Source organism: Emydura macquarii, unplaced genomic scaffold, assembly GCF_026122565.2.
Source record: "Emydura macquarii macquarii isolate MOO-44397 ecotype Brisbane River unplaced genomic scaffold, CSIRO-AGI_Emac_v2 contig_1253, whole genome shotgun sequence".
In the NCBI taxonomy this organism is placed as follows: domain Eukaryota; kingdom Metazoa; phylum Chordata; order Testudines; family Chelidae; genus Emydura; species Emydura macquarii.
The window spans coordinates 8,029,533-8,053,852 of NW_027131390.1; the positions used below are offsets into that span (position 1 = coordinate 8,029,533).

The 24,320-nt window shown below is 40.2% G+C and overlaps 1 long non-coding RNA gene across 1 annotated transcript in view; it reads left to right on the plus strand.

The window, feature by feature from the left end:
* Positions 1-22,925, plus strand: part of LOC137153893 (uncharacterized) — a 58,554-nt gene extending 35,629 nt beyond the window's left edge. The window contains exons 2-3 of the long non-coding RNA XR_010919930.1: positions 21,351-21,466; positions 22,679-22,925. This is a non-coding gene — a long non-coding RNA (uncharacterized lncRNA). The remainder of the gene's footprint in view (positions 1-21,350; positions 21,467-22,678) is intronic.
* Positions 22,926-24,320: the final 1,395 nt, after the last annotated feature.

The following is a 24,320-nucleotide window of genomic DNA, read 5'->3' on the forward strand; positions in this document are numbered from 1 at the left end:
TGAAATGTACAACACACTTGACTCCAACTTCAGGTTACCCTAGGGGACAGTGCAGAGAAGCTCATTAGCATGATCTCTCCATCTCTGATAGGTTGTCTGTTGAAGGCACCCATGGTTTTGAATATCAATAATGTCCAGATGTGCTTTTGGTTGAATTGCCCAGCTAGGTGCAGGAGTTAGCTCTGCAGTCGTATCAGGACTTACCTGAAATCGAATGTCAGGAATCATTTGTGTCCGGAAAGAGCATTAAAAATAGGAGAATCTGTTTGTGCAGAAGAGGGTGCATGAATGGAAGAGCAGCAGTCTAGACATATTTGTTTGTTGCTCTACTGCTTTTATAAGTGTACTGGAGTCCATGGGGGCATGTTGTTTATATTTGTCTGACTTAGACTTTCCTTGCACTGGGAAAAGTATTGTATTTGGAGATTTTTAAAATGACAAAGCACCTAGGAGAGTAGAATCAGCACAATTTCAACTCCCCTAGGTCATCTATGCTTGACTGACATCTACAGGATTTAAATGCTGCAAATCTTGATCTTTGATAAAAGACAACAATGAAGGAATTTGTGGTCTGGCACATGGCAAGTGTGAATCCAGTTTGATCCATTGTCCTCTGCTGAGAGAAGAATGGACATGTATTCTGATGAGTTCAGTGTGGCTAAGTAATTATACAGCTTCACTAGGCAGGATGAAATGTTTATAGTCCTAAATAATGACACAGAACCTTACAAGAGAGCAAGTTATCTTGATAACAAAGTTAGATTAAAACCCTGAAACTATATAAATATGGGGAGATGATTCTTCTTTTTTTTTTTTTAGGACAAAGGCTGGCTGTTTTGGGCCTATATTATTTTTTAGAGGTGATCTCTAGAGTCCTATTTTGTGAGATGCTGCATTAGAGTTTCATCCTCATTAGGAATTTTACACAACTACACAAATCTCCAGTTGCTTAACACTTCTAAAGAAATTTATGAGAACATCAAATAACTTAAGGTTTGCAGGTGTCAGGACAAGCCTTCTCAAAGATTACACTTGAGTGCCTCTAAAATGGGAGCAGAGCTTTGCTGAATCAAGCAGAAACTTAAAGACCTAACCTAGTTGTAAATTATTTATCCACTGAAAATATCATTTAGACTGCGATGGCAAGTCCAGCCAAGTGTCTGGACTCCCTTCATGACAGGAAAGAAGCTGCCTTCAAAGATCCTTTTTGTTTCTATAATTTTTGTTTTGCCGTAAAGGGATTCATTTGAACAGATTCCTTTTCAAATCACTCGGGGGCTGGTACGCAATCTATTTTTACTCTGAGAAATCTGCTATTAGAGTTTAGTCTTGGGTCCAAGTGCAGTATATCATACTGTGCTATCAAGAATGGCTCAGTGAGAGCCTCCTTAGTCTATTGTAACACATTTGGTTTACACATGGAATGTGTTTTGTCTGGAAACAAAGAGTACAGGCTTTGTCTGGCTATGTATGGCAGTTCATCTTGGGGATGAGTTTCTTGGTGTGATCAGATACGTCAATGGCAGTATGCCCGTTATTCTATCTACAGTTCTCAGGATTCCTCTTCTCATTAATTTAGTATGGATCTCTGGATTGAATAGGATGGATTATTTTTCTTTTTGCTGAACCATTTTAAAAGTATACACTTAGTGAATACATTTTGTGTAGAGATGGTGTTGTTGACTCCTTGTTCTACTCTGGGGTTACTGTAAAGAGGCTGGATCTTCCAAGATATATTGGGGCATTTGGCTTTTTTTTTGCGGGGGGAGGGGTGGGGGGGCGGGCGGGGGATGTGTCTTCTCTTCTCCCAACCCCCCATCCCTCATGTATTTTGTATAATCCTGTGAGGTGGATTAAGTTTTATGTCTGACCCAAATACTTTATTTACAGCTGCCAGGTATGGTGACGAGTATAATTCTTTACTGATCTATCTGAAGTGTCTTTCATATTACTGTTACTATAAACAAATTGCTAATAAAAATGTTAGTCTTAACTATATAAAGCTTGAAATATTAAGCCATTCCTTGATCAAGGTCCTGATTCAAAACACAGTGAAGATAATAGAAAGATTCATTTTATTCAATGAGCTTTGGTTCAGGCCGCAGATCTTCAACTGAAAAGGTAACTTTCTTCTCGTTATCTTTTTTAAATTGTTATGTATTTTCAATTTGAAGTTAAAGAGTAATGAAGCATTGATCCTTTGGGCCAGCATTTCCCAAAATAGCCACCTAAAGTGTTGGGTCCTAAATTCATATTTAGGCAAGACCCTGATCCAGGAAAACATCACTGTTCAGATCAGTACTTGAGCGTGGGCTGCACTTTAATTTGATGCTTGGATCACTTTGGACATCAGTAGGACTTAAAAAAAGGCTTAAATGTGTTCCTGAACTGGGGACTGAATTGCCTGATTGTGAGCAGGCAGCAGTCCCCACTGACGTCAATGGGAATTACTGAGGACTTGGCACTTTTGAAGATCAGGTGACTTATGTAGGTGCCTAAAATATGGAATTTGGGGCTCAACTGTAGGCTCCTAAATTTGAAAATCTTGGCTTTGATCTTTTAGCATCTGAGGATGCCTGATTTACTAGCCACCAGAACTCAACAGCTGTCTTTGAAATATTAGTATTTTGCACATTAGCTATTCTACTACTTTAAAATATTGGTAGTTCTTTCGTAATCTAGGGCAACGATATATTGTTAATTTTAGTCTAAATAAGCTTGTTAAGCAAAAAGTAAAATGGCATTTGATAGTGGCTGTACATGCAGTGGATTGTGGAAAGCCATTTAATTCAATCTACTGTACAGCTGAATTATAATAAAATGTAGGAAAAAATTGAATTTCCCAATTTTGATTACCTACAATTTAATTATAATTGAGTTAGTGCTAATGCATTTATATCTCATGCAGAAGTCTAACAATGAAAGTGTTTCTTAAAATACATTGAGGTTTCTCTCTTTAGTTTTTGTGTATAATAAGGTCTTCAGAGAGTAAATTGCTTATAGTATACTTTTGTTGCTGATACTTTGATTATTTTACTTATATCCGTGTTTTGAATACATGTACCACATGGAACATCTGATCACTTTAGATCTTTTCTTCTGTCATACTTGACAGCAGAAGCTGGTCAGGTAATTGGGACAATATAGGTGCCCCTGAGATATAATTACCCTTTTAAATTTCTCTATGGCTTAAAGAAAAAAGATGATTGGCTCAGAAAATCTGCTTCCCTAGAAAACCAGACTAACGGATACTGGAAATGTACAAATCAGTTTTAATTTCTTGTGCTTAACCAAACCGGTTTATTAACAACAGTAGGGCCCAGATTCTCCTCTGTGCTGCAGTAATTTTTCATCACAAAGCAACTCTTGAAGCCTCTGTCAGCACACAAGTCAGGATTGCCTCACTCTGGTACCTTAGGGCCCATGTAGTGATTCCTATGACACCCTCTCTTCCTGCTGCCAATGTAGGGAAAGGAGACGAGATGTCTGCTATGCTTCCCTGAGCTACACTTACCCCTGTCCATCTACTGAGATACATGTATAGTCCGTATGACCGTAGCATCATTGCACCTGACAGGCATTAATGAATATGCCCTCCCAGCTCCCGTAGTGAGAAGTATTCTTAATGCTGTCTTGCAGATAAGGAACTGATTCATGAGGAGATCAAGTGGTTTGCCCCCGATCACACAAGCAGTCAGTGGTAAGGCTGGGAACAGAACCTAGCTCATCTGAGATCCACACCAACGCCTTAATCACAAGGCCATCTCTCCCCGGCTGTCATAGCAACCAGCGCTAGCCTCCAGGCTGCTCTAATGTACAGTAGAGGGCTGGTCCAATGCACAGGTGACTTGAAAGGAGGGGAATACAAGAGGGAGTAAGAAGTCACCTTTGTTCCCATCCCCTCTTGAAATGTGTTGTGTGCTCCATGGCCATGGGTGCAGGTCTGAGCTTTTCCCTAAAACAAAACGTTGGGAGCATAAGAAAAACTACAATTGCAAAGTCAAGGAGAGCGTCATGAGACGTGCAAATCCCCTCACAAACTCTCCCTCAGTTCTCTGCTCATTTTATTGCATTATCATAAGTTCCCATTACACCTCTTTCCACTGCATTTCTGATGCAAAGTGTCGTGTTTTATGGAAGGAATAACTCCTTCCCTCCCAGCTGCAAATTCACATCATTAGGCTGCTTAATATTTGCAGAGTGATTTCAGAGTAAACCTTTATTGGTTTCTTACACTGTCATGGTTTGCTGATTTTTAAAGCTGAACTACTTAAATGATAGTAGAGGAGGAACTTATTATATGTCCTTTAGCCTGGAGGTTGTTAAAGGCTAGTTGCAATGCTTTGCAATGAATATTCAACCCTTGGTGTTCAGGTCATGCACAAATGCCTTGATCCAACATGCAAGGATGGAAGCACTTGGTGTTTGTCTCTCTTAGATGATGGATGTGGTCATACTGTGACTCCAGGGCTGCCCTCCTGATAGTAGGCACTGGTGGCTATGTGGCCTAATGCATAGAACTTTTGCCTAGAACTCCTGAGCCTGGGGTTCTAGACCCAGCTCTGTTACTAACTTCTTGTATGATCTTGTATGAATCACTTGATCTCTCTGTGCCTTGGATAATGTGTGATAATGATACTGACTTCCTTTGTAAAGTGCTTTGAGAGCTACTGCTGAAAAGAACAGGGCTATGTTTTCACACAAAGGGGAGAATCTATTTGCAGAATAGGTTAAACCTCCAGCTATTTAAGGACAATGCTAACTTTCCTTCTAAACCCCCCACTTCAAAATCCAAATACAGGACTAAGGGGCTAAAACATCCCTCAGACATATGAGGGTGTATTGTTTGTTTGGGTTTGCAAATATATATTTGTAAAAGAATAAATAGGAGCAAATGGTACAACGTGCATAGGAATGCTCCTAGGAGAGAAAATGATAGTTAACCTCTCACTCACCTAGGCAACAGCATGGACCTTCCTCATCCCCACCCCCAGACTATAAGTTTCTACAGATACGCACTAGGTCACATTTCTGAGGGAAGGAGGAAGCAGTTGCTATTAACTCATTCAGTGCTAGTTCAGGCACGGTCTCTGGCACTCTGTGTGTGAAATGGCTAGCAAATCTGAGAGTTACCTACCTCTCATCAGGTAATCTCTTGTTTGGAGATTAGAGGTCTGATTCTCCACTGTTTTGCCCCTTTGTGTGATCACTTAAGGTGCACTGTACTACACTTAAGGTGCAATGTACTGCACTGCAAGTGGGAGGGCCAAGCAGGCATGAGTCTGTCAACCTGAGCCGAGAGGCACACACTCATCTGCCGTGTAGCCACACCCTTACACTTTTGCAAAGCTGATCAAAATACTACCTCCCTGATCTGGTAGACTTTTACACCCCCAAATGGCTACATAATGTGTAAGACCAGGGAAAATCAGGCCCATGGAATGCCACTTTCTTGAAACTGACAGGCTGGGCGAATAGTGGCCATTTCTTCCCCTCCTCATGCAGCCAGAATATTTGCATAGTGGGGCTCGCTGGATGGCGCAGGACCTTGGATGGCTGGGATAGCATAAGAGAGAAAAACAGGCATCTAGGGCTGAGGAGGTGGGCATGAGCGTTTACCGATTCATTCCCCCTCACATGTCACCACTCATCAGTGGAGAAGGACATTAGAAAGTGAGTTTAGAGTCAGTTCGTACTGCTTGCTGAGGATTCCAGTGACCAGGGAGGAAATACTACCCTGCCTTCACTGCTTCTCAGACACCTGAGCTCCCTGAAGTTCACTCCCATCTTCCATGGAAACGTTGGGCCTCAGAAGTCTATCCAACAACCTGCACAAACCACGTCTCTTGAATGTTCCTCAGCAATGGCTTCTCTTCAGGTGCTTCCTCCGTTCTTCCCCTTTCAACTCTTCCCCCTTGCTGTCTCCTAATCCTCTGACTATCTCCTCTCATTTACTGACTATAACTGCAAGGGGAAACTGAAATGTGGCTGGCTAGACTGATAGGAGGGGTATGGATGTGAAAATGGATGTGATTTTTCTTGTAAAAATCTAGTTAGGTTAGAAAAAGAAACTTGGCCTAACTTTCTATCTCCCAATGCATTAAATGAGCCATGTGATTTATAGCTGGGCTCTTTCTATGGTTGACATGTCTGTAGAATATTGAAATTAAGAGGTTGTTAGATGTGTTTACTACCATTTTGAGAAACCATTCCCTTGCTCCCCATTTGTTCAGCATATTCCCCTCCCGCTGAGCCCCTTTCAAACCTGGTGTAACTACATAGCTTTCAAATGAAGTTACACCCGGTGTGAATTTGACCCTTTGTGTCCATTGCACAAGCTGTGTTTAAACATTAAAAAGTACATTAAAAAAGCATCACAGAACTGCTTTCATCACAGCATAAAATATTTAGTTCTTAGGTTTGTCTGTGGGTGGGGAAATACCTCCGAGCAATTTCTTGAGTCTCCTGGCAAATATCAGAACAAGCAGAATGAAGGATCAGCCCAATGAAACACCCAATCCTGAAAAACAAGTAATGCACACTCGTCAGCTCCATGCTACTGTTCTAGTCACACACGGAATACCACGGTGGCACAAGTGCTCTGCTCAGCATATCATCTGACCTTTCTTAGAGTTTATTTTACTTTGTTTTATTAAAAGTGTATGGAGAGATTATTCAGAATTTTGTTTGCAAAACTGCTTTTTCAGTTGCCATTGCTGCTGCTTTTGTACTCCAGTGAATCAAGCTCAGATGCAGCATCTGACAGTACTAGAGTGACAATATATTGTAGGGAAGGTGGAGATACCAGGGAATTTGAGACGTTTGGTAGGAATTAGTTTTTCATTGCCATGTAGTAGAAGACTCACTTTTTTGTTTGCTCCTGGTCTCTCATTCACTGGGGCAGCAGGCGCTGAGAGTGCACTTAGGGTATACAGATTTTACCAGGACCATTCCAAATATTAGGGACTTTTGTCTTATATGGGACCCATGTAATGGAAGCATAATATGTATATATCAGGTTAATCTGAATTTAAATTTTAAGTGGGGTATGAATGAAGTAAAGCAAACTAAACATTTCCTGGGTATAATTCCAGTGGAATTGCAGTTTTATTGTTTGGTTTTTTGTCTTTCAAGAAGTATTTTAATATTTAGATACTAATTTACTGGGTCACTATAGTAACTCAAAGCTAAATTAGTAATTGAGTACTGCTATTACTCTACAGGTTCTGCCTTTGTGGGAAATCTGGACTGTTATCCTATAGTTTAATGTGGATATTGATATTACTAGTAACCATAGCTATTTTAGAATTCCGCAAGGACTTGAATACTATTTTATTTGATGATTTACCTAGGTCCAAAATCTAATCTCATTTATTAAGCATTATCTTACTCCATGAGTAGCTCCATTGAAATTAATGAGTAAAGGTATCAGACTCTTGACCGTTACCCCGCAGTATGTACAGAAATACATCAGTTGCATAATTCTGCTTTGGAGTCAATGCCACAGTCACTGAAAAATTCTAGTGCAAGATTCTGCAATACTGTAGCTCATCAAACAGCCTTTCCTATCCATGTCAAGGTAGGGCTCTGATCCTGCAAAGATTTAGGCATAGTCTTAATTTTTTGGACTGTGACTTTAGTGGGGCCTACCTGCACCGCATAAATCCAAGCATAGGAGTGACTTTACGAGATCAGGGTGTGTGTCCAACATTCTATTGATGCAGAAGAGGAAAAAAAAGAAGTAGCTCATAGCAAACAACTTAAAATCACCTTCACAGTCACTCAAAAATGGTATCAGTATTATGAGAACTGCCATGTCCTTTTAAGTGTGCTACATAAAGGAGGAGGATTTTCTTGGAAAATTAATTGAATCACTAACAAAGTCTGTTGTCTGTTTTCCCTTACTTACGCAATGAAGTTGTGCAAACCAATGAAAAGCCTGTAGGTGATAAGTCTATCTTGAAATTAGCTTATGCAGAATATAGCTACAAGGTAAAAGTCTTTCAGGAGCAGCAGTTAGTCATGCACGAATACCTTCTGACACAAAATAGCCTACTCACATTTTATATTGTCATTAAATAAATAGGAACTAACAAGAAGCCTTTTTTTTCTTCTCCCTATTAATGTAGAACCTCTTTTGATGATGGTTTCTGAAATGCTGGGACCAACTCATCCTTGCTCTAAACCTTGTGTAGCTAATTACACCAGTGCTATATCATGGATGTAAAATGCTACCATATCAGACTGGTAGCATTTTACACCCTCATTGCACTGGTGTAAAGTGAACACATGATGCATGACAATGTTGGATCAGACCACTTATACTTGAGACAAATTCTAGGCCTGCTCTTGCTCCTATTGAAGTCCTTTGCATAATTTTTGGGAACCAAGTTGGACCTTCAGTTTTGTTTTAGGCCTTAATACCACTAATCAAACTGAGTTGTACCTTACTCTGTGAATCGTTTCACTGAAGCCAGTGAGAATACTTGTAAAGTATATGTAATATAATATAAGTCAATGAGAATACTTGTAAAGTAGAATACTTGTAAAGTAAAGCTGGTGTGAGTGAAGTTATCTGAATATGCCTGTTGCTATATGTGCTCTCAGAGTATGTTACCACCACCTATTGGCTGACAAACAGCATGGTATGTCTCCAGTCTTTGAAAACAGTGGTAGCTATATGCTAGTTTACATTACCACTGCTATGTTAAATCCTGATAACATAGTCAATTACTCCTCTCCCTACTGTATGTGTGACATATGAACCAAAAAAATGCATGTTACAAAAATTAAACATCATGAGGGCATGATCTGATACTTGTACTCTGGTTGATTTCAATGGTAGTTAGGTGCCTAAATACCTTTTGAGGATCTGTGCCAATAACCCTACACTTGAGGTAAGATGTTACGTTATTCAATGAAGGTAAAGGTATCAGAATTTTGTTCAGAGAACTCAACTGTTTTATTAAGAGGGCCGATGGAGTAGAGGCCTGATCCCAGGCAGGACCAAGAAAACCTAGGCCATCCCTGACAGGTGTTTGTCTAATCAGTTCTTAAAAACTTAAAAAAGGATGGGAATTCCACAACATCCCTTGGAAACCTATTCCAGTGCTTAACCACCCTTATAGTCGGGAAGCTTTTCTTAATATCTATTCTAAATCTCCCTTGCTGAATATTAAGCCCATTATTACTTCTCATACCTTTAGTGGCCAGGAGGACAATTGATCACTTCTCTTTATAACAGCCCTTAACGTATTTGAAGACTGTTATCAGGCCCTCCTGAGTTGTCTTTTCTCAAAACCTGCCCATTTTTGAACCTTTTCCCCTAGGTCAGATTTTCTAATCCTTTTATTGGTTTTGTTGCTCTCCTCTGGACTTTCTGCAATTTGTCCACATTTTTCTTAAAATGTGATGCCCAGAAATGGACACAGCACTCCAGTTGATGTGTCACCACTGCAGAGTAGAACAGGACAATGACCTCATTTGTCTTACCTGTGACACTCCTGTTAATACAGTTCAGAAAGATACTAACTAGCCTTTTTAGCAACTGCATCACATTGTTGACTCATTCAATTTGTGATCCACTGTAACCCCCAGATCTTTTTCAGCAGTACTACCATCTAGCCAACTAGTCCCCATTTTGTAGTTGCACATTTGATTTTTTTTTTCCTTCCTAAGTGTAGTACTTTGCACTTCTTTATTGAATTTCATCTTGTTGATTTCACACACATTTTCCAATTTCTCAGTCATTTTAAATTCTAATCCTGTCCTCCAAATACTAGCAACCCCTATCAGCTTGGTGTCATCTGCAAATTTTATAAACATATGCTTCACTCCATTATCCAAGTCATGAATGGAAAATATTGAGTAGTAGCAGGATAGATGTGTGGGACCGCACTAGATGCATCTTCCCATTTTTGACAGCAAACCATCTTTGATTACTATCTTTCAACCAGTTGTGCATCCACCTTATAGTAATTTCATCTAGACTGCATTTCCCTAGTTTTATAAGAATGTCGTGGCATTGTGTCAAAAGCCTCACTAAAAACAAGATATATCAAGTCTGTCTCCTTCCCCCATTCACTAGACAAATAAGCTTGTCAAATAAGTAAATGAGGTTGGTGTGGCATGATTTGTTGATAACAGTTCCATGCTGGCTATTATTTATAACTCTATTATGCTCCCGTTGCTTACAAATTGATTGCTTAATAATTTGTTCCAGTATTTTTCCAGGTATCAAAGTTATACTGACTAATCTATAGTTCCTCAGCTCCTCTTTCCTCCCTGCTCCCTTTTAAAGATAGGTGCTAGATTTACCCTTTTCTAGCCCTCATCCATCCTCCATGAATTCTTGAAGATAATTGCTCACGGTTCCGAGATAGCTTCAGCTAGTTCTTTAAGTACCCTCATGTTCATCTAACCAAACCCCTGCTGAGCTTATTACATCTAACATATCAAAATATTCTTTAACCTGTTCTTTCCCTATTTTGGCTTGTGTCCTTCCCGCTTGTTAGTAATACTAATTGTGTTATGTATCTGTTCAGAATTTCCCTTTTTAATGAACACTGAAGTGAAATAGGCATTAAAAACCTCAGCCTTCTTGATGTCCTCAGTTATTAGCTCTTCTTCTACACTAAGTAAGGACCTACACTTTCCTTCATCTTTCTCCTTATCCCAGTGTGCATATAGAACCTCTTCTTATTGCCTTTAATGTCCTTTGCTAAGTGTAACTCATTTTGTGCCTACATGTGTGTGCTAGTCTTTTGTCCTCATTAGCAATTTGTCCATGTTTTCACTTTTTGTAGTGTTCCTTGCAGATTTTTCAGAACATTAAAGTGCTCCTGATGTAGCTATATTGGCCTTTTACTATTCTTCCTATTTTTTTTCTTTCACATTTGGGATAGTTTGCTGTTGCACCTTTAAGATTGTCTCTTTGAGAAACTGCCCAACTCTCCTGAAATCTTTTTTTCCCTTAGATTTTCTTTCCATGGGATCTTACCTACCACTTCTGAGTTTGTTAAAGTCTGCTTTTTTTGAAGTCCTTATGTGTCCTTACTCTGCTACTCTCATTCTTCCCTTTCCTTAGAATCATGAAATCTGTAATTTCATGTTCATTTTCATCCAAATTGCCTTCAGTCTTCAGATTTGCAACCTTCCGATTCCCACTATCTACTTTTCCTTCAGTACTAGGAAAGAGAGTAATGAGAATAAAATATACAGCTGTATTTAACAAGATGTACTTTTCAACCAACTACTTCAGGCTATGGACCCAATTAATTTCTTCCTGAATGACTGAAGTCTGGTCAGCTGTGGAAAACAACTTGCTTTCATATTATGTGGTCTGAGAACTCTACATTGCTCCATGGTGACACTCAATGTTACTCTCAAAATTTCAATAGCTAAGGAATGAGGGTCTTCAAATAATTGCAAATGCCATCACAGCTGCAGAGAATTGGAACGTCTCAGAGCAGGGGAAAATATTCATAATAAAGCTAAAAACACTCTATTTTTTCCCTTTTTTGAATCTATTTTGCTACTATGGAAAAAAATATGAAACGAAAGTTCCATGATGGAAAATTCCACATAAAGGTTTTTCTTCCACTGGCTGGATGTCATTAGAAATCTCATTGTAGATATAGATATATACACATGCAAACACATTATGAAGGTGTCAGTAATGACACTATAGGTAAGGTTGGTTGTGTTGAAATGTACAGTTAAAGCAGTACTAAAATCCCTTTTTTTTCACATTTTGGTGACTGACTTCGGCGTCCAAGTTTGGCATACTAACTCTTTAGAGGAAAATTTAATTTCATTTGTTTTCATGAAAAATTGACTGATTTTGGCAGAGAAAACACTTAAAATACCCCTTTTTAAAAAATGTTGCCCTGTTTTTCCCCCTCACAACTTTTGGCAGGTTATCTAGCTAAACAATCATTTCTCCCCACAAACTCTCGAGCTGACCCAATACCCACCTTCTTGCACATAGACCACTTTTGAAACTTTTAAAGACCAAGATTTATTTCCCCTTGTTCAGAATAACTGCTTTGAATTATGCCAAGATTAGCTAGTGAAATGGTTCAGATCTGCCAGCTACTTCTGTTTTTATAGCATTGCATGGAGCTCACCTAGTGAGCCAGAGAGAGAGGTTACATGAAGTTGAATGAAGGAGAGCCAATGGGAGAGTGAGCCGGGATGTCGAGGAAGAGGCAGACTGAACATAGCTTTGATGGGTATGAAGTATTGCCTGAGGTTATGGGAAGGAAGAAAAGGATGGAATTAGCAGCAATATGCAGGTGCCTAGAGAGACTTTTGCATTGGTGCTATGTGGTGGACAAAACCTTGGGTAGGGGCTGAGATTGGGGGGGCACCCAGTGTTTATGCCAAAGCATTTGTTCTTCAAGGCCTTAATTCCTCAATATACTGAGGCAGCAGCTCCTTGGGAGCCTGGAGGCCCCAGTGTCCCAACTGAAAGAGATTCTGCTCTCTGGTATCAATGGATGTTTTGTCTGGGGCAAGAGTGCAGCATAGACCCCGGAATGGTGGGTTAGATGGCTCTTGTGACTGGTAATGAGGAATAGAACCTTTTATCTTTATAGCCAGCCAGTTTCAGTATTCATGATCGTAAGTCAGATCCCTCTGAGCTATTTGGTGGCCTGTGTGAAATGAATTCGTGGCCTCATTTTGCTTGCTAACAATTGTCCTCTCATTCACACTGATGTAAATAAGCAGTAGTGCCAATGAGGTCAGTGGAGCTACACCTGGTGTAAGTGAAAGAATAGGCAAGTTTACTGTCTAACCTCCCCCAAAATTGTGAATTTGTGCACTTTCCTGGGCCGTGTCCACAGCAGATATACCAAGTATTGAGCTTGCATAGTGGCTCATCTACTGTGATCTACTTTCCCCGTGAACTGATCCCACCAGTTCAGCAATGAGACACATTGACAAAAAATTCTTTGTACCGAATGGTCCCTTGTCTTTGGTACAATAGAGTTTCTTTCACTTCTGATTCTAGCCCTGCACTTTTCAAGAGAAAATATATATCGGTAAAAATGTAAAACTGCATGTGAGGTATCGGAGGCATTTTACTAGTGAGGTATTGGAGGCATTTTATGATCTACAATATTTTATTCACCTGGTCAATAATTCAGTTACAGGGTGTATTTATAGTCTTTCTAGTAAAATATTGTGAGTTTTGTAAAATGTAAAATATAAAAAAATTGACAGGCAGAAATCTTTTCAAGTGAATTCAATACTTGTCTGTTGGTCCATGCTGTTTATAAGTAATTACAAATGTCAAATCCAACCTTACCCTCAAGAATTTTTAGGGAAATTGGGAACGTGACTTTAAAACTGATACCTATGTGCTTGGTAATCTTCATTTACATAAAAGGAGTAAAATGTTATGAAATCACAAATACACATCATTTCTTTAGAAATATTTGAAACCTTTTGAACCTGATTAACTATGCCATAAACCATTAAGGCCCTGATTCAGAAAAGTACTTAAGCATCTGCCTAACTTTTCTCACCTGAGCAATCCCACTGAAGTTAATAGGTGGTTCATGTGGTTCAAGCTTGATACGGGCTTGAATGGCGTGCTAAATCAAGGCCAATGTGCCAATGTGCCTAATATAAAGCGCACACAAATCAATGGAAAGATTGCCTTTGTCTTCAAGGTGTGCTTGTGGGTGGTTTCTTTAATTATTTTATCATCTGAGCGTTATAGATTGCAGATTCGTGATCCTTAACACACACAAATTGTAGGAATGTTCATATTTGCAGATGTGCAACTGCATAAAGAGAAGTATGGCACAGAAGAAATAGAACTAGTAAGATCATGGAAATTCCATTTGTTATAGAACAAGATTTGGTCATTGAAAATCTTCAGCTTAAAGACCAAACTGCAAATCTTCAACTCAAATGTGATTTCCATCTTAATATACGGTTGTGAAAGCTGCAAATCTACTGAAGGTACAGGTATCTAAAGGTCTTTGAAAGCAAATGCCTGAGAAAAATACCAGGTATGAGATGTAATGAAATTATAACAAATGCTGAGACTTGACAGAGAGTTCAACAACCCTTTATCTCTAGAGTTATCCAGAAAGGATGGACTGGGCTATGTGTTGAGAGAAAGAAGGGGAGAGTGAAATAGTGAAGGCACATTTGCTTATTGGGCATTCACACCAGCAGTTGGGAAACCAAATTAACAGACTACTGCCAAAGTTGCCAGTGTGGGGAATGTTTTACTTATCATTCATGTAGATGTATTGTTGATGCTGTGCTCACTTTTCCCTAATAGTTTTCCTTCTTTCGTACACTGACTCAGTACTCATGAGTGGGAAAGTATTTCCTATTAATGGCACCCAGAAAAGGTCTTTTGTTATCCCAGAAATTCTGGATTTGAGCCAGTGATATTTGTTAGTTTGAGGAGAGACCCCCCCCCCCCCAAGAATTTGAACCCAGCCATTGCTGTTGCTGACAACACCTGGCAGGAAGGGTACATGCACATTTGGAGGAATGGTTCCACCACCTGGACTTGGGATTGATTGTGTCCTGCAGTGCCTCTTAATATTAATTGGAGCTGAACAGCTACTATTCTGGGGCCCCCACTAAAAACTGGCCTCTTACTCTTCAGAGTAACTTTCTGCCTGCAATTATGAATTGTGGAGGAGTTTGATTAATCTGATTCCCTGTCTAGACATTGTCCTTTTGGAGCATAATGCTCCGCAGTGGTACAAGGCCTAATGCAGGATCCTTCTTATTGCTGAGTAGAGCGTTATTCTGCAATTCTCACACTGTGCTCAATTCTCAGGTGCTTATGAAGTGTCTCCTGGTGCAACCTGGAGCATCCTCAAACTGCTTTAGAGCAGCCTCAACATGCAGCATTCCTATCCCTGGCACAACCCGGGTTCTGATGGAGGGTGGTTGGGAAGGTGTAATGTAGTGTAGAGTCAGCTTCTCTAGTTCTATGCCAGTGGGGATTTCCTGATCCCAAGGGAAGTCTTAGCTGTCTCTTTCCTGTTAAATCCCCTTTCCACTCTGAGTATGCAAAAAGCACTCAGGGTGGTCTAAAGTCAGGGCCACTGAGTTTCAATGCAGTAAAGGTGAGACTCTGCATATTGGTGGCTGAATCAGATGCTCATTGGTTAAAAAACCAGAGTACAGAACCTGCATTTCTTCCCCCAAACATGGAACTATCCCTGCCAGTGGGAGTTGGAGGAATGGGGTGCCGGGTGATTCTGGGTCATCCTTTCAGGGAAGGGGTTTGAAGTTCCATTTACATAGTAGGAGACGGAATTAGAGCCATCATTTTATGTGAACCTGGTTCTATCGGTGCCTGAGGAGAAAAGGCAGGAGAGATGAGCTGCAGGAGATGAGTCGTTCCTTTCCCTCTTGGTGTGGGTCTCAGAGGAGAAATTTTAGTTAGGTGGCTTTTAGGGTAATAAGATCTGCTACAGGGAAACAAATTGTATATACCCATTCTTCCCCTCCTCCCCTCAATGAAAACAACCTTTCCACTACAACACAGAGACAACGTTCTGAGGAATTTGGACGAAGGCAATGTCTGAAAGGATTTGCTGTAAAACAGTTATTTGCTTCATAAATCTTGAATGAGGTTTGCAGCAGTTCAGCATCTAATAAAACCGTGCAATGCCTGCATTCCTCCCTGTGCTGCCTGTGCACAGCGACACCCTGGGTAGTGGCTCAAATACAAAGAAAAACAGTTTGAGGGGAGGGAAACACATTACTACACAGGGTGAAATTATGGCCCATCTTCTTAGATACGTGAGACCAAAGACACTATATTAATAACATTATATAAACCACACACATTATCTTAATAAAAAGACTATTGCCTTTACAATTATTTAGATGATCCAAAGGAGCCTGAAATAGTAACTTCCTTTCATTAATGTAACAAAGTCAGACCAAAATGTCTGGTAGCTTTATTACATTTTCATTTAAAAAAAAAAAAAAACTTGCCTCTGCTTATCAGAAAAGATAAGGGTTGCTCACTGTCTGGGAATATGAATCAGCTCGGTTTTTTTACCCATAGATTCTTTTCCAATTTTGTAATAATGAAACACTCCTGAATGATCAGACATTTGGAAAGAAAAGCTACTCTTGGGGACAAATGAAATATCCTCCAGGGAGGTGAGTTTAATTTACGTAAAGGCAAAATGTGGGTGCAGATGGAGATCTGGAGTTTGAAAGTGCCCCTCCTCCAAAATTTAGCACCATGTGGGGCCATATCCTCAGCTTTCATAAATCAGCATAGCCCTAGCGGAGTTATACCGGTTTTCAGTAGCTGAGGATAGCTTGGCCGACGATGGCAAAAGGGACCAGCCACAAAATTCAGACCTCGACCCAGGTTTTCATTATGACGTCCCAGTTCAGGGACATTCAGGCCCAGATCCAGAAAGGTATTTAGGCATTGAACTTCCATGAATTTTTTTTCAATGGAAATTAGGAGCCTAAATACCTTTTGAGGATGTGGGCCTCAGACCCTTTTTTATTTTATTATTGTAGTGTTACAAATTAGCCCGTCACGTAACTTATGTTACAGAATGAGAGCTTCAAAATTTGGAGAATCATGTAGGATGCTGATAGCAGGGGTGACCCGGTGGGACCTTTTGGAATGAGCATGTGTGTAAGATATCAAAATGGAAAGTCCACTCTCAAATATCCTCAGGATCCATTTTTCTGATACTAAAAAGTCCCTCCTGACCTGTGTGTTTAAAAGGACCCACTAGCTGCTGAGGGCAAGGTTACGTGCTCTTTGCTTACATATTAGCATTGTTAATAATGCCCTTTCGTTCCAGTGTGAAAGGAGGTGCTGACATTGGAACATTTCCATCAAGTGAAATGAAATGCTAAACATTTGGTTTGTGAGGGAAAATGGCTGATTAGAAACTCCCCCATCTCTGAACCTTTCCCTTTCCGTCTGGCACATTCGTCATCTCAGATGTCACACTAAAAAATCCTCTAAATCCTGCCTTGGCTGAGTTGGCATTTCAAAGTGATGATCTATAGAGCAGCGTATGAAATATTATGCTCTGACGTGGCCCTTACAACTGCCCTGATGTTTGTATATGGAATTGCTTTGCCAGAACTGAACGGTCTTGAAATAATATACCATATGCTAGAGCTAAGAAAGGAAAGCGGGGAGTGGGGAGAGGGGGAGAGATGATGCAGGGAAGGACTCTTTTAAAAGTTACTACTAGTGATGGCGCATGAGAGTCCTGGTACAGAATCCTAGTCCCCAGCCCCTATTCACGCGGTGGCCGTATGCTAAGCCCAAAAGAGGAGGAAGTGCCTGTATCCATAACAAAAGGAGAGGCAGTTCTTGAATGTTGCTGAGGAGCTGCATGCGAGAACCCTGTGCCCTTTTGCAGTTGTGACTGTGCCGTAAGGCCTTCAAGGCAGTGGGCAGAGAAAATTAAGGTTCTGTGGGGAACATGGCTAAATTGTGAGGACCGAAATCATAATGAATTATAATTAAACAACGATCTTTATCTGGGGATGGATTGTTGCTCTACACTCCAGCCTGAGTAAGGGTCAATCTATAGTTTGCTGCCCCAGGAACTGGGCAGGAACTAGATTGTGACTCTTACTGTACATCTACACTGGAGCTGGGGTTGTAATTTCCTGCGTGGGTAGACCTAAACTAGTGCACTAAAAACAGCAGGTTAACCACAGCAGCACTGGCAGTGCGATGGCCTAGCTTCCCTCATGCTGCCCACGGTCTCAGATAGCTGGCCCATCCCACTGCCTGCACCACTGCAGCTATGCTGCTAATTGTAGAGCGCTAGCGCAATGAAAGCTCGAAGTGCATGTGTGTCCGCCCAAGCTGGAAATTACACCTCCAGCTGCAGTGTGGACGTCACAATTCAAGGCTTTCCTTTTGCTCCAGGTGGCGAGGAAGTTGAAGCAACCGTTTTGGTCGTGCAGATTACTTCCCTGCTCTGTGAGGGCTTCATGCCTTGGACTGGTGCACTGGGGCTGCAGAACCAAGGTACCGCCCACTTGCTACCACTTCTGCCAGAGAGGATATAGCTAGCCAGCAGTGGCTTCCTTTCCCTCGACCCATGTGTGCAGGAGCAGAAGGAGGCTTCTTATTACCCTGTGTGCGTACGTAACTGAGCCCTGCGCTTGCACTTGAAACGCCCTATTTAAATCTATTGGTTAAGAAACCGTGATGCATCACCTCATATAAAATAATTATTAATTATTGGCACTAACATAGAGCCTAGGAGCTCCTATTATGGACCAGGACCCCATTGTCTTAGGCACTGTAAAAACAAAATGAAAAGACAGTCACTGCTCCAAAAAGAGCTGCCCCTCTCTGCATCAGTGACTTGAAAACATCTTTCTGAGCTGAAACATCTTTTGGGGGTTGTTTTTTTGCAAAGCTTAGAAGGGTGGCCAGAAATAACAGCTCAGACTTTCTGGCTACTAGGATCAGTTTTGTCAAAACTGAAGTCAACTAAAAGCTAATTACTTGTTACTTCAAACACAACAGAGTTTTCATTGGAATACTCCCTATAATCCTATCAGAAGTGCTGTGGGAGCTGAGACACAAATGAGCTTCCAATTAATTAAATGCAACTCCCCGTATAGCAAGATACTTCTAAAAAAAAAAATTCACTTTTGTTTTTTTCCCCCCTCTTAGGATCAGTTGTTAAAAATCAGTGTTTAAAAAAAAAAAAAGGGCTAATCGTTGGCGTTTAATACAAAACATAATGATTGCTATATATTTCACCCAGGGTGAAATTCACCCTTAATGAATTAATAGTGAAGACTAACTAGTGATGTGATAAATTATAGTTTAACACGGGAGCTCATTTGAACACTACAATTTTTGCACATTAATTTTTCATGTTTTTATTTAGACATTGTAAAATTCATACTGTAAAAATAAAACTTGTGACATTTTTATGAGATTTTTAGTAGCGTTGTTCTCCGGCAGTATTGCTTGGCCTGAAATGAAATGCAACAACATTCATTTTGGGGTTTTTTGTTTATTTCTTTGTTACTGTTAGGACTTATACCCTGTTTTTTCTATTTTCAAAAGTGACTTAGGTTCTTCAAGACAGATTTTTCAAAGTATTTAGATTCCTAAAGATAAAATAAAATTAGAGAACTGGCTGACCATGTGTAGACAGAAGTCATGCTACACCACTAAAAGGCTGTCATAGATTGCTCTGCGCAGGCTTGTGCCACTGAGGCACACGACAGCCCCCGTGTGAAGTGGTGGCTAAATGCCGCCATCTGTCCCAAACTGACTGACCGGTAGCTGCTTTTTCTTTATCTGTATTTGTCTTTTAGTTTTAAGCTGAAGTTGCAATTTGGAAGCTCATTATGAAAATGTTTTCCAGTGCGTGCTTTGTCTTGGAATGCTAGAAAAGAAAACAGGGTTGCTTTAAAAATTTTAGTTCATCACCCTTTATCCCCACTCAGGCAATTCTGCCCTTAACCTCGAGTCATAGCAGCAGTTAGATTTTGTTCTGTTAGAAAAGTGGCAGCTTTCCCACCTCAAACAGTTTCCTTAGATATTTCTTTGAAACCTTCTCCAAATAAGAAATGACTCAGTTTCAAGTTTCCAACTGGGACATCAAGTTGCCTCATCAGCTGCTGCTCATGATTGCTCTTTATAATTTTCCTTCCTCTAGACTTTAGAACATAAGTCTGCCCTAAAGTTAAAATCAGCAGCACCAGAACATATTGCTGAACTGATTCCGATTTTTGAGTCAAACAGCATGGGACTCTACCAATCAGACCCCAGCAGCAGAGTCTCACGGGACTGGGTTTTGTGACTCGCAGGTAAGCTAGCCAGCTGCCAAGTGGAGGGTTGGAGCATGGCTGCTTCCATGAACTTGTGAGCCTGGATTTGCTTGTGTTCCAATAAGGAATGAATGCTGAAATGTACCTTCATATGTACAAGCATCTGTGCTGGGAACTCTAGTATGCTTGTGTAATAAAAGAGTCACTGGAGTAATTTTGTGTCAGTTAAAGGTAGGTAGAGAACAATATTGCTTTGCGCAACAGTTCTCAAGATGTCAGCTAGTTCCTTCACTGAACAGGGCTGTCCCTGTGGATAAAAGTTTGATTATATTATTGCCACAGCAGGTATTAGGCAGACAAGTAGATCAAAGAGGCCATAAATAAAATCCACCACTATCTGGCTCCTGAAATTGTCTGTCTGTTTGTTTGTTTTAAATGTGACTGTTATATGGTAGATGGACTGCTCAGTTCTGTTTGAGTTCATTTCACTTGGAACATAATAAAGAATAACATCTAGGCCAGTGATAAGGAACTGGTGCTACGTGAATTGTTCATTCCTATGGAATTCCATTGAGTAGGTTCCATTTTTCATAAATTTCCCACATCATTTTGATTTTCAATGCTATGACTAGAAGATTGCACGTGGTATTGATATTTAACATAGAAATGTAAAGACCAAAGACAAACCATGTTAAAAAGAGATGACAGGCTAAAAGTCAGAGGCAGAGCAACACTCATTATTTCAAGGCTAGGAAACCAGAGCTATTCTAGAGTGGACAAAGGCGCGTATTGTTAGTGGAAAGTTACTTTAGTAACTTGTAAAATGCCCTTTTAAAAAAAACCTAGCACCTCACAGTGATCCTATCTGTTTGTCAGTAAGTGGTGGGCTGTACATACACAGGGTGTGCACATGTGACAATTTGGCCCATCATATTTTGATTGGTCTGTTTGTAACCCTTACCGTTCTTTTCACATAGTGTCTTGTGTTTCATGTGTAGTATAAATCGACAAATGATATGAGGGTTCTGATTATGAAATGGAATCACCACTGAACCTTGGGAAGCTTCTTAGCAGAATCCCTTTCTACCTGAGGAAATTGGTGGCCGTAATGTTTTCATTTTTATGATGGTTTCCTCCCCTGTTACACAGGCCTCATCAAACAGATTTATATCTCCAGACAGCAATTGTTGTTTCAAAGAGACATCTTGAAACAGAAAGATGTAGTTCAGATGTTTGGTTTTTTTTCCCCTTCTAATATGGGGCAATTATGATGCATCAGAGTTTATTCTGTGCTCCTATTTGTCACCATAGTAACGTACACTCACTGTATTTAATAGGAAGCATAAAAAGTTATTTAATTGGCAGAGAGGGAGTTTGAGGAAGCATTGATTTATGAACACTGGGAAAATATTTTAATAGGAATATTTGCTTCTCAGGTTATAATTTGTGTGCCATTAATTTGATCTGCATCTGTCAAGCTGACTTCAGTGAATGAACAGGGAAAGCAGATCAATTAGGAGTACAGCTATTTTCTTCTGTTATCTGTTGTCTTTTTAAAATAGGGATGAGGCTCTTTTCAACCCAAATTGCCTGCATGGACGTAAAACACAAAGATGCTCCATCAGCTTCCTGGCTTGTTAGCTGTTGTTGCTACTCTGTATTTTCAGTTAACCCAAAGGTATGTTTAAATACAAATATCAGATGGCATTGATTTTTTTCCTAAACAAATGAAAGAATTGCAATTGATATTGGTTTCCAAAATCTGCTTTAATAACCCAAACTGTGAGCCTAAATATCCCAATTGTATTGCTTGAAATGGTGCTGCATAATATGATTTTTTATTAATATTATTTTTGTGTTGCAGTAACAACTATGAGCCCCAGTCATGGACTGGGACCACATTGTGCTAGGTGCTGTACAAACACAGAACAAAAGATGGTCCCAGTCCCAAAGAGTTTACAGTCTAACCAGCCATATGTTATTTCAGCTGAGCTATTATATGAGCAAAACATTATGATGGGCCAGGAATTTACACCCACCCACAGCTGGGGTACAACATGCAGTGCCAGTGAAAACTCAGATTCAGTTTCTCTGATGCAAAGCTGTTATTTAAAGACAGGCATCACAGACAGACAGCAAAAGGCTATACAGTGACCAATGGTCTTCCACATGATCACAGCGACACACACAGGGCCTGGATAAACATTCATGGCTCATGTCACTCCCAAGTGCAAGTTCGGTATTCTCAGTGATTTTCCAAAAAACTGCCTAGTGCTAAGAAGCCCTCTTCCAGAATCTTCTAGCACTCACTTACCAAACTTGTCAGTTCCATATAGTAATTCAGCCCCAGCCCAACACATTATATCCCTTTTTCATAAAAATTACGGAGTGTTACCATTTGAGAAGTTATTCTGTGCTAGGATATTCTGCCTCTTTGGAAGTTGGAATGCACAATAAAGTAACTTACTGGAAAACAATCCATGGAAAATGGCACCTGAAGTTTTTTTACTCTTAGGAAATAAGATAATGGATTCTCAGCTCATTAGTACATGTGAGGCAGAGAGCTGGTTGGAAAATACCAATTATTTTTTGTGTGGAAAACTAAAGCAAAAAGGTGTTTATGTGGGGTTTTTTAATTATTGCCAGAATTTCCAATGAAAACTGTTTTTGATTGATTTTTGAATACCTGAAATTTAATTTAAGTAAAACCTTTTGTGTTTTTTAAGCCAAAATGTATATAAAAATAGAATATAAAAATGTTTTACTTCCTGTTTTTCAACTACAAAGTTGAAAATTTAATTACAAGTGATTTTTTGGGGTGATAACTGTAATTTTTAATGGAAAGCCCTTTATTTGGGTGAAATTATTTTTCAATGTTTTTTTCCACCAGCTGTAATATGGATTGATCCTCTTCTGATTGGCAGCAACCCTATTATTTGTCGGGAAACATTATCAAGAAGTGTTTAGTGAAGTTTATTACAGAATCATTATTCTAAGTGGGATGCCTGGATCTAGCCTTGTATACAGACCTTCCATGAAGAAGCAGATGTGGTCTGCATGGAACATCAAACAGTAAACCAATATCATAAATATTATTTAAAAAAACTAACCCACATCAAATTACTATTATCTGATTCATTTTCTAACCTATTCTTACGAATGTCATTACACACTAACTTTGTGAAACTAACATGTATGCCAAATCTATCTTTATCTAAGTATACCATGTGTGTCTCTGTGTGTGGCCCCCACTTCCTAACAATTTTCTTAAAGTAATAATTTGGTCATGTCAGGGGAGGGAAAACAGGATCTCCAAAGTCATAGTGAAAAGGAGTTGCTGATTAAACTCATTGTGTCGCTTGTCTCCTACTCAGCTATTAAGCATTGTACTGCCTATCTCTTACTCTGATATTACATCATCATCCACCACTCACTGTTTGCTACAGATAGACAACTGTGACTGTAACGCCCACTAAAATCACACACATTTAAATTAAGGAATGCTAGATGAGATAGAGGCACTTCTCTTGCATAGTCATCTTTTTGGATCCAAGTACTTACGTTAACTGACGTTTTATTTGTTACTGTTTTTCATCTGAAATGTAAACTTTTATATCTGAGGCTATTATTTTATTTATTTATTTATTTTTAAAGATTCCAGAAATCGGAGTCTGTAAAGTGAAATCATGCCCTGGAGAGAAGTAGCTAGAGGAAATCAAGTATCCACTATCAAACTACCCTCAGGTCATTTCCATCTAGGGGTGAATGAACCAAAAGGTACAATTTAAAAAGCACTTAGGGTTTAGATTCTCAAAGGAACTTAAGTGTTGTGATGATCAGGCTCCCTCGACAATGAATGCCGGGAGACTGGTACCTAAGAATGGGATTCACAGAAGCCAGCATGCTAAGTGGCTCCCGGCTTAAGCTAGCCAATGGCAGATGCCAAGGAGAGGGGTTTCTCCTAGGGCGACCAGATAGCAGGTGTGAAAAATCAGGATGGGGTGGGTGGTAATAGATACCTATAGAAGAGGGAGCTCCAAATATCAGGACAGTCCCTATAAAAGCGGGACATCTGGTCACCCTCTCCTAAGCCCCCGACCCAGGGAGGTCAGTACCTATTCCTGCTTGAGATTCGCACCTGCCAACCCTCTCTTGGCATTAAGCACCTACGCCGTTTGTGTAAGATGCTGGGGAAGGACGAGGGCCTCCCGAGTAACTTTTAGCCCAGTGGTTAGGGTACTCACCTGAGAGCTGGGAGACCGTTCAAACCCCCTCTGCCTGAGTGGGGGAAGGGATTTGAACAGGGATCTGCCACGGCTCATGTGTGTGCCCTAGCCACCGGACTCTGGGATATTCTGATGGCGCCGTAGGGGGGAATCCCTCCTGTTGAAGCTGTTCCATTTTGGATTGAATAACTAAAGAGTCACTGGAGCAGGGGGACTGGGTCCTGGGTCACCCACATGCTGGGTGAGTGCTCCAACGACCGGGCTATGGAGTCATGTCATTATCATCCTTGCAGGGCTCTCTTGCTC